The sequence below is a fragment of the Neopelma chrysocephalum genome, unplaced genomic scaffold, assembly GCF_003984885.1.
Source record: "Neopelma chrysocephalum unplaced genomic scaffold, ASM398488v2 Primary Assembly neopelma1_130, whole genome shotgun sequence".
Classification (NCBI taxonomy): Eukaryota; Metazoa; Chordata; class Aves; order Passeriformes; family Pipridae; genus Neopelma; species Neopelma chrysocephalum.
The window spans coordinates 447,479-463,019 of NW_020897792.1; the positions used below are offsets into that span (position 1 = coordinate 447,479).

At 53.5% G+C, this 15,541-nt stretch overlaps 1 long non-coding RNA gene across 1 annotated transcript; it reads right to left on the minus strand.

The window, feature by feature from the left end:
* Nucleotides 1–9,928: 9,928 nt before the first annotated feature.
* Nucleotides 9,929–15,339, minus strand: LOC113974998. Its single transcript, XR_003536731.1, has 3 exons — nucleotides 15,262–15,339; nucleotides 11,618–11,755; nucleotides 9,929–10,090 (listed from the first exon to the last, which is right to left on the minus strand). It is a non-coding gene; the product is annotated as an uncharacterized LOC113974998 (long non-coding RNA).
* Between the last annotated feature and the right edge of the window lie 202 nt (nucleotides 15,340–15,541).

Here is a 15,541-nt window from a genome sequence, read left to right on the forward strand (position 1 = left end):
GGTTTATCTGTTTCTTGTTTTGCTGCAAAACTCTCCACAGAGCCCAAGAAGGAATGTCAAGGATAGGGCAGGGAGGTGTGATGGAGCACCACCAGCCCACGTGTGAGCACGGACACGTGTGTGTCTGTGCCCTCCTGCGGCTTCCTGAGACAAAACACCGTTTGCATTTGCTGTCCAAAGCCATTGGAAATACAGAGCTGATGAGCTGCCTCTTTTTTTCCTTTTTCTTTTTGCTCCCAAGAAGTTAAAAAACCGATTTGAGGCCACCTTATGTGGCAGGTGAGGGGATAATTGGCAATGCCTTGGTGGAGCTGACGTGTCCGGAGATGCAGCGAGGAGCGGCAGGAACATCCCAGAGACACACAGAAACTTAATAAATGTTGGGGACAAATCTAATAATGGCTTTGCTGCCTCAACAGCTCTTCAGCTGATAGAACTACACATATTTTCCCAGTGTTTTCTCTGTTCTTTAACCCTCTGGGGGCTCAGGATCTGCAGCAGTGCCCTGCAAGCTCACATCAAACACCCACAGTCCGACGTTCCCTGAGTCAGCAGCGCGTCTGCCCAAGGTCTCCTTGGCAAACCTTGCCAGCTGCCTCTGGAAAAGCCCAGGCTGCAGGTCAGCCAACAAATATTTCCTCCCCGTCTTATGTGCCCAGAGGCCGGAAAAACGCTATTTGTGGCAATCTCCCACCTTTTCCATTAAAAATAAAGCTGGAAAGCGGCTCAGGGCTTCCTGGAAAACGATCGGGAAAGTGATGGCATCAAGAATTTAGAGGGAAGCAGGCAATGCCTGTCTGGTCCTTTGCTCCTTTTTCCATTTCCCCTCCCATTTGTTGGGCAAGAGCCTTCAAGGATCATATCCAGCACCTGCCTGCAGTGACACCTCCCCATCACAAGCTAAACCCTTGCTCTGGAGAAGACGTGCTGGCACGGGCAGTTGTTCCGGACGAGGCACAATAAAAGCAATCCCAGCTTTATTTCCTCATGCACAAGCAGGTTTTCCTGCCCTTTGGCCTCCCATGGAGTTTGCATTTTATGGCAAAGCTTTTAAAAAAACGGTTGCACAACCTCAAGCACCGGCCGGCGGCTGGTTTGGGGATGGCGTGACCGGTTATCCCAACAAAGGCTGTGGCAAAGTCCTTGATGGGGCTGTGGGGGATGTCAAAGGAGTTGGGCAGCCTTTCCCAGTGCTGATGGGAGCACCATCCACCACGGATCTGTGGTCACCAGATGTTTTGGCCAGGAGGGAGCTCTGGCCCGACCTGTGCTCAGTGCAGGCAGCCGAGCTCATCGTGGGTGTGCTTTCCTGGAATCATGGAATCATTAATGTTGGAAAAGGCCTCTAAGATCATCAAGTCCAACCATGAACCCAGAACCACCGCGTTCCCCCCTAAACCATGTCCCCAAGTGCCACATCCACTCATCTTCTGGACACTTCCAGGGATGGTGACTCCACCGCTGCCCTGGGCAGCCCCTTCCATGACCTTCCTTTCACTGAAGAAATCTTTCCTAATATCCAACCTGAACCTCCCCTGGCACAGCTTGAGGCCATTTCCCCTTGTCCTCTCCTTTGTTCCCTGGGAGAAGAGGCCAACCTCCACCTGGCTCCACCCTCCTTTTAGGAGGCCCTTGCCCAAAGTGAGCACTGTGCCAGAGGTGACGTGAGCTGCTGGTCCCAGGATGAGGCTGGAAACCATTAGTTCTCCTGAAAAGTGGGTTTGCAGAGGCCTCAGCTGCAGTGTGAGGGCTAGGGAGAAAATAAGGAAATTATGGGATGCTTCAACAGGGAAATGAGTGATGGAGCTCACACCAGGAGGTCGTGCTCTCAGGCACAGGGTGGGATTCTGGGATGTCCTGTGCAGGGCCAGGAGCTGGACTCAGTGATGGACTCCTTGTGGGTCCAGCTCAGGATATTCCATGATTCTAGGTCCTGCATCCCCCATGGACAGTAGGGAAGAGGGGAAGCCCGGTGTGGAGAAATCCAAGCAGCTGGAGCAGAAAAAAAATTCATCTGCCCTTTTCCAGGAAAGCTCTTTGCAACCTGATTGCTCTTGTATTTGTTTATTCAACGAGGGTTTGGGGAGGAAATTCCTTGCTGCGGTGACAGACCGTGTTTCCAAGGTTATCCCAGAGCACAAAGAAAGACAACAGTCATTTTTCATCCCAGTAATTAGAGAAAGCTTTTTAGCAGATTAGTGCTAAGCAACATTTACATACAGTAAAATGTTCCTAACCAAATGAAGGGCTGCCTCTCCCCCTGCCTTGCAGCAGGAGGGACTGTGCTCACAGCACTGTTCCCAGGGGGTTTGAACACCCCATCCAAAGGCAGTCCAAACCCAGCCATAAGATGCCCATCAGGACATCGTGTTTCTGGAATTTTGCTTCCCCTGCTGCTCGTTGTGTCTCAGAGTCTCTTCCCAGAGGTAGATTTAAGAACAACATCCCTCCACTGCTCGGGTTTCCTTGGGTTTGCTCGTCACCGACAGCAATGCAAATCCCGGGCCGGGATGCCTGGCAGGGATTGGGAATGGGGCGGACACGAAGCATTCCCAGGTTCCCCAAACCACCTTTGATGAAACGCTCCATGTCCCCTTCCCCTCCCCCCCCGAAAAACAACCCAAGCCCAGCCACTCCCAGCTCCTCCACAGCCATTTCCAGGTTCCCAGACTTAACAGTCGAAGGCTGCAGACACATTTATTATCTTTTTTTGTGGTGCCATCTGGCATTTGTGTATCACAAGAAGATTATATCTATGTCAAACAGGGGGAAAAATATCTCTCCCTGTAACAGTTGTAGAAGCAAGGGGGAGAAGAAATACATAAAAAAAAAAAATTTAAATCCTGTGGACCATATGGAAGGTTTTTTCTGAAGTGATCTATCTTGAGCAGTTAGGAGGTGTCACAGCCAATATGCAGATCTTGGGCTGGCTGGGAGTGCTGGGACGGGGAGCAGGGTGGCAGCGTCGGGGTACCTGAGTCACCAACGCTGTGACTGCCTGAAATAGCCTGGGAACGTGAAATATCCCCCTCAGCTCTCCCAAAATGGGGGAAGAAGAAGAGAAAGTAAGAGGAGAGGGAACAAAGCAAGGCAGTTTGCAGCACGTTAAGTGAATCAGAGCAATGGCCTTTCTTTGCCTTTCGGGGTTTTATCACCGCACGTCTTGCGAAAGCAATAGGTGTGAACCCGCCGTGGAGCCCGGCCAGGTTTGCAGTGCTCGCTCGGTGCCTCCCGACGCCGGGGATAGTGGAAAATTACCGGCTTCTCCTCCCAGGCTGCCACACGAGCCTTGTCAGGGTGAAGGAACCAACCGCTGGCACGACCCGGGAAGCACCGAAGGGAGACGGCGTTGCCACCACATCCTGTGGGGAAGGAGGTGGCGAGGAGTGTGGTGTGCTCAGGGTGCCCTCGCCTGCCAGGGTGGGCACGGGACCTCCCTGCCCGGCAAGGGGGCTCCATGGTCACCTCCTCACCGAGAGCATCCCCTGGAACACGGCGGCTGCATCCCCCGGCTGCATCCCCCGGCTGCTGACCGGCACCGCGGGGAGGTCACGGGGAGGAGCAGCACGGCCAGCACCGACCACGGGAAAGCCTCGCTGGGAAGGTGGAAATGTCAGCCTGGGACCTGCGGGTCCTCCTTTCCCAGCCCGTGGGTTGCAGCCTCTCTGCGTGCGCGGGAGCTGCTGCAGCAGCCGGCTCCTGTCGGGAAGAGGGGCATCGGTCTCCAGCCTGGTGCCGGGCTGGGAAAGCAGCTCCCAACCACGCCCTGGCAAAGCAAACGGGCTCAGGCAGCCCAGCCCCATCCTGCTCGGATACAGGGAAAACAAAAGAAATACCACAGAATCAAACAGCATCACTGCCCGGGGCAGAGAGGGCCAGCTTCCCCCACTCCTCTCTGCAAGGCTCCTCGCCTCCTGTCTTTTTTTCCCCTTCCACCATCGCTGCTCTTGTGAGGGAGAGGGCCAGAGGTTCTCTGGGAACCAGTTTAGTCCAGTATTTATTCTTTTCCCAGCCCCTCAAAAATTTTTTATCAGTGTCAACCAGAGACATTCCCCCCCTTGCCCCTTCCTCTGCTGATTCCCCCTGGCCTGGGCAGATGTTTGCTGATGTGGTGGCAGGAGGGAGTCAAACCCCAGCCACTCTCTACCCTTCCTGCTGTAGAGGTTTATGCCACAGAGTTATTTTTACCAGGAAATCCAGCAGTGGTCGGCCCCGTTGTGGCAGCTGCCCAGCCCTGGGGATGAGGAGCACCACCACCCACTGCTGTGCCACCCTCCCTGCTGGGTGCCCCTCCCTGCCCTCCAGCACTCTCCTGCTGCCCAGCATCCCCCCACAGCTGCAAAACATCCCATGGTGCAGGGTGGTGCCAGTGGCTGCCCCCAGCAACCTTCTCCCTCCCCATCCCGCAGGTTCCACTGCAAACCCCCCCAGAGGCATCTCTGCCCTGGGCCATGTGCCACTCACAGCAGCCCGAGTCACCGGGAATCTTCCACTGGGGCTTCACTCTGTCACCCCGGGTTCTGGGGAGAGGTGGGAAGTGGCCAAGGGGCAGAGAGGCAGCTGAGCAGCAGCAGGGTGATTTAAAGGGCTGGGAGGTGAAGCTGGGGAGGAAGCACAGGGGAGGCACGTCCTGCAGGAAAGGCTTTATCTCAGGCATGTGCCCCCCATCGCCTCCAGCAGGGGCCATGGGTGAGACAGGGCAGCAGGGAGGGATGTCCAGGTTGGAGACAGCGAGTGTGAGCACCCTGGGGACGCTCCAGGCTTCAGCCTCCTCTTCTTTGCCCCAGAAACACAGTAGCCCCCACACTGAAGGGTGTCCCCGTGGCAGCCCACCATTGCCCCTGTGCTTAGAATTACTCAGAAGTCACTCAGATGGGGGAAAATGTCTTTTCATTGTAAAAATCCTTTCTAAAATGAAGAATAAGCGTAAAAGTCCTGCTCCCGAGCCAAGCATGGCTGTGGACCCAGGGGGAGAAGATCCTTGCTGGGGTGCACCACGTTGAAACTGCTCCCTGCAGGTCTGTGGCAGAGGAAGGGGCACTGTCAGGTCTGTTTAGTAAAGTTGATAAAAAACCTCTCAAAAATAGCTGTTGTTAGAAAACTCACTCAACTGGTGTCCCAGGAGAAATGACTCTGAAGTTCCTCGTGGCTCGCTTCCTCAGGCTTCCCCATCCTCCCCAAGGATGCACCTGGAGACTGCTCCAGGCTCCAAATTCCCCTCTTCAGGGTTCAGGGTCATATTGAAAGCTCTTACTCTCGAGAACAGGACATTCATCCCTGCCTGGATCTCTTTGCAGAATCATCTCCAAACTCATTCATTCTTTGGCTCCCACCATGAAAGTTTCCAACATTTCCCATCCCCACTTTGCTCTGGCAGCCCCAGACCTGCCCAGCACTTGTCCCCTGCCCTTCTGCACCCACTTTCCCCTTTTCTCCCCTTGTCCCTCTGTTAGAAAAGCCCTCTCCTCTGTAAATCCCACCTGATTCAATCTCATCAGGAGCTCCTCCATCTCTGCAGGTTTGGGCAGGAGGTCTGCCCACCCCTTCTCCCAGCATCCTTGCTCTGCTTTGGAAACCCCCATCCTGCAGATCTATGCAGGCTGCAGAAAAGTGGGAAAATCAGCATTACTTACACCCCAGTAGGAGCAGTTCAGCTGCCATCCCTTCCACCACGGAGCTTTTCCGAGCGGAAAAGGCTCCTGCTCGATCACCACAAGATGCTTCAGGCAGCATCAAATAAAAACTGGTCACCACCAGAACAATTCCCTGCACAAATACCTGCACAGCCACACTGGGATTCAGCCCCTGGCTGCTGCCAGGAATGAAACCCCGGGCCTGTGAGTCCTCACCCTGCGGTGCTGCTGTTCCACGGAAAAATAAGGGGATGAGAGAAATGGAGAGGGATGAGGGGACAATGGATGTCAGCTCGGGAACGTCTGAGTGGAGAGGGATGAGAGCAGGATGGATGTCAGCTCGGGAACATCTGAGTGGAAATGAGAGCTGGAACTCTGCGAGGATCTCAGTTTTTCATCTACTCTCTGTTTCTTTAGATTTTATTTCTGTTCTGGGAAAACTGGGGGGGGGAGGAGGGAAATGTATCTGAGGCCAAACAAACCATTTTCTTTTGCTAAAAGGGAAAGATTTCATCTCTTCCTCAGCATTAGAATAATTTCCATTTCAAAAGCAGGCTGTGATTTTGAAATGAAAATCCAGACTGTCCCATCCCCGAAGGCTGAAGTGGGATGTTTTGACAGACCTTTCTCTTTTTTTTTTTTCACCTCCGGGGCCCCTTTTGCCTGGAATCAATATATCCCTGCAGCGAGCTCTACATTTGACAAGCAGCAACTTTTCACCAGCTAAACATCCCCTTAAATCTTCATCAGTCAAGGACAAGCCACAGAGGTACAGAGCCCTTGTCGAGGTCCCTCTGCCCTTGGATGCAGTTTGCTCCATCCTTACTAATTCCTCAAGGATGTCGCCTGGCAATCCACACACTTGTTAGCACTTAATTCACAGCAAGAGGAGACGATACCTGTTCCTCCCACCCAAAATAACGCCCTAATGTTTGAAAATAAATGGCAGAAATATGGACGAGCAGGTGTTACCTCTTCAATGTTGTCTTGTTTGTAGCCAGTCACAAGACAACATTCTCGTAACACCAGAGGTAAGCAGATGGCACTTATTAATTTACATCGTAAATACGCTCTAATATGTACATGGAAAAGCCAGTTCTGGGGGAGGCAGCTCTACCTGGCTCCCAGGAAACACCACGGCACAAACCCTTCACCCGAGATCGGAGACGGGGGTCCCGTGTCCCTCCTCTGCTTCCCCCCCGGAGGATCTGTGCCTCGGGGGAAACACGTGCCCTGTTTCCTACAGCAGCAGCAAAGGAGTTCCAGAGGAACCAAGCATTTTGCACCTCCTTGGAGGCCTATTTCCACAGCTGTCGCTCGGTTGCCCCAGGCACCAAACCGGAGAAAATTACACCCAAAGTTATTAGAGGCAGCGAGACTCCAGGCAGCATCAACACAGCATATGTCCCAAAGTAAACAGATTGCACAGAGCTTCTCTGACACGCTGAGGGGCCACCTGAGCCCACTGCAGGGAGGGGGCCGGGCGGTGGGAAGGAGCTGTTGGTTCCCCTGGCCCATGGAGCACTGTCCAAAGGCTCTCCCGAGGCTCGTGCTGACCCCACTCTGCGAGCAGGGACACATGGGTGCGTGGGGATGGAAGCGCTCCAGAGGCACAGGAGGAATTCTCCTGGCCAGGCCATGGTCGGGGCTGGGTGGAGAATTGTCCATGCAGGTGGATTCAGGCTGAAAGAGCTCTGTCCTGTCTCCCCTCTCCACCCCTGCCCTGCTCTCCTCTGCCAACAGACACAGTTGAGAATTGGTGAGTTTTCGATTTTTTCAGAATTTACTTTTTTTTTTAATTCTGGAAGAGGCACAAATAAACGGGCAGCAAAGGGAACCCAACGTTTCTGTGGAATCTGAGAGGGGTAGCTTTTGGCTGAAGGTGGTTCTGAGCTGGGGGAGCACCAGCCCAGCTGCAAAACTCAGCCCAGTTCCGAGGGCTGTGGAGCAGGAGAAGGAAGGACAGTCCAAGGACTGCAGAGGAGCTTCCAACTCCAACCTGCCAAGAGCATCCAGCCTGCCTGGAAATCACTCTCTGTGTTGGCTAATGCCGGGGCCGACCCCAAAATCCATCTGCCACCCATCCTGCTTGGAGACCTTGCCGCTCAGATCCATACCTGGCTTCAGACTGGGGAGGTGGGGTCCAGGTCCTTCCCTGTGCTTGGCTGGCTCGCAGGATCACAGGAGGATCACACCAGATTGGAGGTGGGCATCTCACACACCCTGCTCCACCTCTCTTCTGGACCCCCTCGATGGCTCGTGGGGCAGACACGGGCTCAGGGCATCCCCAAAACGTGGCAGGGGCTCTGCCAGGCCTCGCGGGGCTGCAGCAGTGCCGGGCACTGGAGATGCCTTGGGGAACCCAGGAGTGATGCCACGGGAAGGGAGAGGGTGCTGGGGGGCCCTGGGGAGCCAGGAGCTGAACCCAGCAGGGAACAGCACGAGACAATAGACGCCTCTGTTCCAAAAATAGCTGGCGACGTGGCCGCTTTCCAAGGAGGAACCCAAATCTGGAGAGCGCACGAGGCAGGCAGCAGCTTGTTGGATGCCAGAGGAGCCGGACAGGCACATTTCAGAGAGTCAAACAGGCATCCTGACAAATAGGTAACGTGGCAACCAGGGGCCTGAACGAGCAGGTGCTGAACTGCACGTCCTGCTGAAAGACACACCGGGCTTGGAAACCGGTCACGGGAGGCTGGCAGGGAACCCACGGGCTGGCAGGGAGCCCGCCTGGCTCCCGCTCCTCCAGGGCAGGACAGAGCAGCCAAGCACTGAGAGCCTGGTCCCACCACGACCTCGGCGTGTTCCGCTCCACTCCCTGCCGCCCTCTGATGGGTTCCTGCAGTGCTTCCAAAAGGGAGGGGAGTGCAATGGTCCGGCTCCCGGAGTTATCCGTCTTATCAGTGTCCCAGGCACTGAACCAGGAGCAGTGCCAGGTGGCAGGGTGGCTGTGTACCTGGCAGGGCACCGAGTGCTTGTGGAGCTGCTGCTTATCTCGCACGGGCTCCAGGCTGGAGGATGCACAGCTCCTGTGCTGGAAGCTGCATCCTTCCCTCGGGGCTGTAGCACCAGGGCTGCAACGTGCCCTCATTGCTTGTGGGAGACTGAGGAACAGGCAGAGCAAAGGTGCCATCCCGGTGTCTGACTCTCTCCAGACACGAGGCTGATATTCCCAAACAGGAGCAAGGAGAGCATCCCAGTGCCTTACGCTGCCACCGTGTTTGGGAGGCTGCCTCTCCCCCTCCCCTCCCAGTCTCTCCATCTCCACCGCTCAGTGGGTGTTTGGCCACAACCTCCAGCTCACACTCGTGACCCTGGGGACATCCCAGCAGTCCCCAGCTGAGCACTGGTCAGCACAGTGAGGGTGTTTCTTCCAGGCCGTGTCCCCAAGTGTCACCCGCATTCAGCAACCGCCGCAAGCACCAAGGATAGAAAAACAGCCAATGCACGTCAGGAGGTTGTGGTAAAAGGTATGTGGTGTAACCTCAGCCCTGTGTGATTGAAAATCCACGTGCCATCAGATCTGAGCAAGGCGAGGCGCAGACCTGGTCCCGCTGACCCCCCTCTCCTGCACCCACCCCAGTGCTGCCCACGATCCACGGGACCTGAACGATGGGAGAACATCACCCACGCTGCAGAGTCTGCACTGGGGAGAGGAAATTCACTCCAGCTGCCAGCTCTGGGTGATAAGACAATCTCCCTTCATCTCTTATTGCCGCCTGCTCCACCCTTTCGTTGGTGTTTTTTTTTTTCTGGTTGCACCCAAAGTCTGCGCTCCTCCTCGGGTTGCCCCACGTCACATTGACGTCAGGGAGGCAGCAAGGGGCAGGATAATGGGGCTTCTTTCATAACCTGCCTGCCCTGGGGACACTCATTAATCATGATACGCAGATAACGGCCCGGGAGACCGACTGCCAGCAGGCCCAGGGGAGCCCACGCTGGTTTTTCCGCACAGCCGCCCCTGCCAGTCCAGGAACAGGGCAAACACATGGAGAAAGGAGGCTGGAAAAGGGCAGGTACCAGGCTGGGGGGAGCTCAAGGTGGGTGCACAGGCAGTTTGCAGCAGGGATGTTGGTGCATAAGGGACTGACAGGGCTCGGAGTAAACTGGGCTAGTGTAAAGTGTCCCTGCCCACGGCAGGGCTTTAGGGTCCTTTCCAACCTTTAGGGACCTTTAGGGTCCTTTCCAACCCAAGCAATTCCATGATTCTATGGCACTGTTTGCTTCAGTGTTGGCACAGGACCTCCTGCACCCACCCTGGGACAAAAAATTATGGATTTAGCCACAAGCCTCTGAATTCTTATTTATCCACCTGGCTCAGTGCTCAGCTGTGGGTATTTGCACCAAGCATCAGCCCCATCAGGAGCACAACAGAGTCATCCCACACTCCCAGGCTGGACACATCCGTGGCACAGGAACGAGTCTTCAGTTTTTCCATTTCGCTTCTTCTTGAGCACCTTTAAAAAAAAAAATCAATAAAAATACCTTTAAGAGTTCCCCAGCCCTACCTCCTTCATGCCTGCTCCTTACTGGAAAACAAGGATTACCTTGGCTGCTGGATTTCTCTTGCTCAAGGAGGGTTAGTTGCAATCACTCCTGGCGTGGCTTTATGTTAAATACTGGCCCAAGCCTGCTTTTGGGAAGAGGGCATAAATTTAGGGCTCATTTTGAGCCACAACCCTCATTTTCAGACTTTGATCCCTCCCTGTGTAATGAAAACCCATTTCTTGTCTTGGGGGAGTCTATTGTAGACAGAAGAGACCAGTGTGGTTTGCACGTGGAAAAGAATTACAATGAGACGCTTCTCAAAACATTTTTTTAATTGATGTGCTCCCAGTCTCCTGTTTGCTGGTGGGTAATTAAGTCAATTAACAAGCATCTGTTAATTTATTTCCCTCCTTTATGGATGTAAGCACTTTGCAACAAGGGCCTGTTGTGTCTTGCCTGCCGATACACGAACATTCAGGCAATCACTTGACTCTATCTATGGACCTGCCTCCTCCACCTCCAGGAGCCCAGGCATGAGCTCCAGGGTGGGCAGGGATGGGACAGGCTGTGCCTGGGCTGGATGAGGCTTGGAGCAACCTGGAATGACATGGGCTTTGAGGTCCCTTCCAACCCAAGCCATGCAGTGATACTTTGATTCTAAGTTCCCTCCTAATCTGCATTTTGGTAAAGCCCCTCAGACACTCTCTAAACCTTCCTGGGGTTGTTTTTGTGTCCCTCCTGCAGACCAAGGCTTCAGCATCCCTCAGAAAACCAGGCTTTGGTTTCAGGGAAGCCTGTGGAAGCTGGAAAGCAGCACCCACCTGCCCTCAGCCCATGGCAAGGTGGCCTGATTTAACACATCAGCCCAACCACAGAATCACAGAATATCCTGAGCTGGAAGGGATCCACAAGGACCATCCAGTCCAGCCCGGTCCAGGACACCCCAACAATCCCACCCTGTCCCTGAGGGTGTTGTCCAAACCCTCCTGGAGCTCTGGCAGCCTTGGGGCTGTGACCAAACCCTGGGGAGCCTGGTCAGTGCCCACCCACCCTCTGGGGGAAGAACCTTTCCTTAAGATCCAACCTAAACCTCCCTGGCACAGCTCCAGCCATTCCCTCAAGTCCTGCCACTGATCAGGAGAGCGAAGTGATCAACACCTGCCCCTCCACTGCCCCTTGGGAGGATGCTGGAGACCACAATGAGGTCTCCCCTCAGTCTCCTCTTCTCCAGTCTGAACAAACCAAGTGACCTCACTCGGCTTCCTCTCTCCTCTCTACACCCATGCTCTTCCTGGGTGCCTGGGAGAGGAAGCACCCCCAGGAAAGCAGCAGCTCCCTGGGAATTTGTCATCCTTGGGGATCACGTGGGGCATCCCGCTGCATCTCCACCAAGCCCACTGACCATCCTGGGGGTCTCCTCAGAACCTTTTCGGGGTCACCCAAAACTCAGAGCACTTTGGGGTCACCAGAGCACCCCGGACACCACTCTGTCCCACCCCCTTTGCAAAGCAAGCTCCGTGTGCCCAGAGCCAAAGGCCGCGATCCTGGCGAGCGCCATTCCCACGTGGATGAAACAACTCCCAGTGATGCCTTCAAAGAGTTATTTAATCACAGGGGAGCACAATTAAGGAGGCCTAGGAGCGAGAGAAAAAAGGATTAGCAGTATCTGGGAAGAGCATTCATCACAGGGAGCAGTTTGCAGGGGCACATCTGCTGCTGACTCCTCTCTTCCAGCCGCACCGGTTTTGTTGCCGTGTCAGCAGGATGGATGTTTACTCCCTTCCAAAGCCGTCAGGCAACTCGGATGCCGAAACCCTGGAACGCTGAACACGCTGGTGCTCCAGAAGGCGGGGGGGGAAGGATGCTTGGAGACCAGGGAATTGCCAGAGCAGATCAGACTGGCCTGGCATCCCCTGCTCCTGGCGTGAGATGCCATCAGCAGCTCAGAGGAGGCTGTAAGAAAGCAGCTGTGGGGCTCCCTGCCCGCCCTCTATCCCATGCTTGGGACAAGGGAGGGTAAGACTCCTAAGGAGCCTTTCAAAATTCCTTGGGTTTGGTAAATTAATTAGTTTAAATGAGCAATTAGAGCTGAATTTAGCGCTATCTCAGTGCAGCACCCGTTGACTGGCTGCACCTTCCGCTCTTCAAACAAGAGTTTTGGTGTCTTATAGTGAAAAAACATCGGGTCTGGCAATGCCAGAGTCAGGGATGGAGGGGCTGCATGCCGAGAAAACACAGGTGATGGTGGGTGAGGGAGGGTGTGTCATCTCCAGGGGGTGGGGAGCACCAGGGAGCTGCAGATTTGGCCAAATCCTGCTATTTTTGGCTGAAGATCTCCAGGGTGGCTGGAGCTGGCCAGTCCCTGCTTCCAGCCAGGATACCCCTGCAACATGGATCCAGGGAATTGCTGCTACTGTCTGGGGGGGAAATGGGCTGAATTCCACCTCACCAAATGTGAGGAAGGGATGGGAATGGAGGTGGAAGGCAGAAAACTCCAAGAATAAGGAGTGGCATGGCTGACTACAGATGGCCTGGAGCAGGCAGAGCACCTCAGGCACGATCCACGGCAGTGCCCAGGCTTCAGGGGTGGGATTTGTGGTGTCTGGGAACCAGCACAAACACACAAAGAGCCTCCTCCCATGAGCAACATGACCACAGGGTCCTCGAAGAGGCAGGACTCTCACCACCACTTATTTCAGAGCTGCCAGAAATTTGACATCCAGTTCTGAGACAACTCCAAAAAGCCCAACAAAAGACCCAGAAAACACCTCCACAGGCTTATTTGCAGCAGAGCAGGAGGTATAATAATAACAATAATAACAATAACGATAATTGGATGAGAGTTTGCAGGCTGTGAAGAGGCCACCATCCATCTCCACCACCTCCCAGCCCTGCCAGAGGACCCCTGCCCCACAGACACTGGTGGGATCACAGCTGACAGGACAGGGCCTGTTGCTGGGTTTTGCTTTGTATTTTGGCGGGGAGAGAATCAAAAGTTTTAGTTTCTGTCTTAAATGCTGGATAGCATCCCACATCGGGTTGAAAAGTTAGCAATAAACTGCCCCGTGACAGGTTTTGGTGTTTGGCCTCTTCCAGTGCTTCATTTTGGATGTGAGGTTTTGGGGGCTGTGGTGGGGGGACAAGGAGGTACCAACGTGAGGAGAGGGGCAGTGAACAGCAGCGGTAGGAAAAGCATAAACAGCCAGGACACAGGGGAGGAGGGAAATTTCTTCCACCCACTTTTCCCCCAGAGAAACCACCCTCAGGTCTGGCTGCCCCTGCATCCCTGGAAGTGCCCAAGGCCAGGCTGGACAGGGCTTGGAGCAATCTGGGATAGTGGAAGGTGTCCCTGCCCATGGAGGTTGGTCTGGGATGAGCTTTAAGGACCCTCCCAACCCAAACCCTTGCAAGATTCCATGATTCTGTGAGAATTACATCCTTTGAGCCCTCATTTAATTCTTTTTAGAGTCTCTGGAAGACACCAATGAAGACATTCTTTTCCTGGGCAAATGAAATCATTTGCTTTCCCCCATGGAAATTATTTCTATTCTGCACCTTTTCCTTAATCCCACACAATTTGAGAGATGGTTGATTTATAGATTTTGGAGGCTCTCTTTTTCCCCACTGCTGCCAGAAATGAAACGGATCATGGAGCAGCTTAAATTCCACACGGGATGAGGTATCAGGGTGTGTGCTGAGCACTCCCCTTGTCCCCCCATGGACAGGGCACGTGGGGACGAGGGTGGGAGAGGATTTTAAACAGCATCTGTGGCTCCAAAGGACAAGAGAAATTACACTTCTTTGTGAGGTGGTTCTTGGGTGGGAGAACACCCCAGGGATTGCCCTCCTGGAAAGCACTGAGGGCATTGTTTGGGATCCTGTTTCCTCATGCTGACAGCCTCTGGGAGCTGGGCTCTGCTTCCTGTGGCTTTGGGGTGGGAGGACACAGTGAGTGTCATCAGAGGGCTGACAAGGGATTAAAATTATCATTATTATCATTATTATTCCCCCCTCTTTTTCTTTACACGTGACAAGCTAGGTGGAAGATACAGAGGAGGCATATTCTGGCCACAGAAAGGGGCACCTGATCCAAATTCCAGGGAGGAGGAGGAAAAAATGGGAAGCCAGAGAAGGAATTGGTGCACGGGAGGATGAAAGACAAAGAGTGAGCAAAGGGGTCACTCTGCAGGGGTAGGGGGGTTTGGAGGGTCTTTATAACCCAGCCCAAGGAGGGTCCCACTCACAGTCTTATTACCATTAATTATTACCTCCACCCAATCTGTGATTCTCCTAATCTACCTATTTTTCCTCTTCCAAGCCCTTTACAGGCACTTGTGTGCTGCACATGGAGCCAACAGGGATGGCAGGAGCACTAAAGGCAGGATGCAGCAAGGATGAGGCCTTTGGAAAACACAGAGAGTGGGAGAGGGGCTGAGACACCCCATCATTGCCTCCTTGCCAAACCCCCCCTCCCTGGAGGGCCAGCACTGTGCTGTGGTGTTTATTTGGAGAGAAAAAAAACCAAAACCAACCAACCAAAACAAACAAAAAAGCCTGATCCCTCAGAAAAAAAAACAAACAAAAAAACCCTCCCCCTATAAAAAACAAGAAAACCCACCAAAAAACTCTGAAATCCTCAAAAAAAGACAAAAAAACCCCAAACAAAACAACCCACAAAACGCCCCTAAACTCCCCCAAAAATCCAACCCCCCCCAAAAAAACCCTCCCAAGAAAAAGTCCAAAAATCCCTGAAAACAAACAAAAAAACTCAACCTCCCCCAAAAAAAACCAAAATAACACCCAAAAATCAACCTCCCCCAAACCAAAAAAGCTATCCCAAAATAACAAAACACAAAAATAGCCAAAAAAAAACCCCTAAAACCAACCAACCAAAAAAACCCTCCCAAAATAAAACCCAACCCCACTCCAAAACCCCCTCAAGAAAAACCTCACAACCCTCCTCCAAAAACAACACCCAAAAAAACCCCCAAAATATTCAAACCAACACAAAAAAAAAAAGAAAAAAAACCCAAAACACCCTCAACCACTCGAGAAAACAACAGATTTTGGGTTGAAGGTGGAAAGCTTTCTCTGCAGGGAAGGGAGGTGCTTTACCCACATAGAACTCCACTTCACTGACCTTCAGATCACAGCAAAGGCAAACACAGTTTTCCTGGATTTCCTCTTAGAAGGGACTGAGCAAAGGGTTTGGAATAGCTAAATCTAAAAAAAAGAAAAATAATTTAAAGATAACAGGCTGGAGGCACCAGCACAACTGCCCCAGCACCTCCGTGGTGCCCTGGGTTTTAGGGTGGGTTGAAAGCCAGCGGGGTCACAATCCTACTGAAAGCTCAGCCTGCTGCTTCCTCACCTCCTGCCACGGCTTTGGGTCGGGCAGAAGAGCTGATCCAACAACCCCC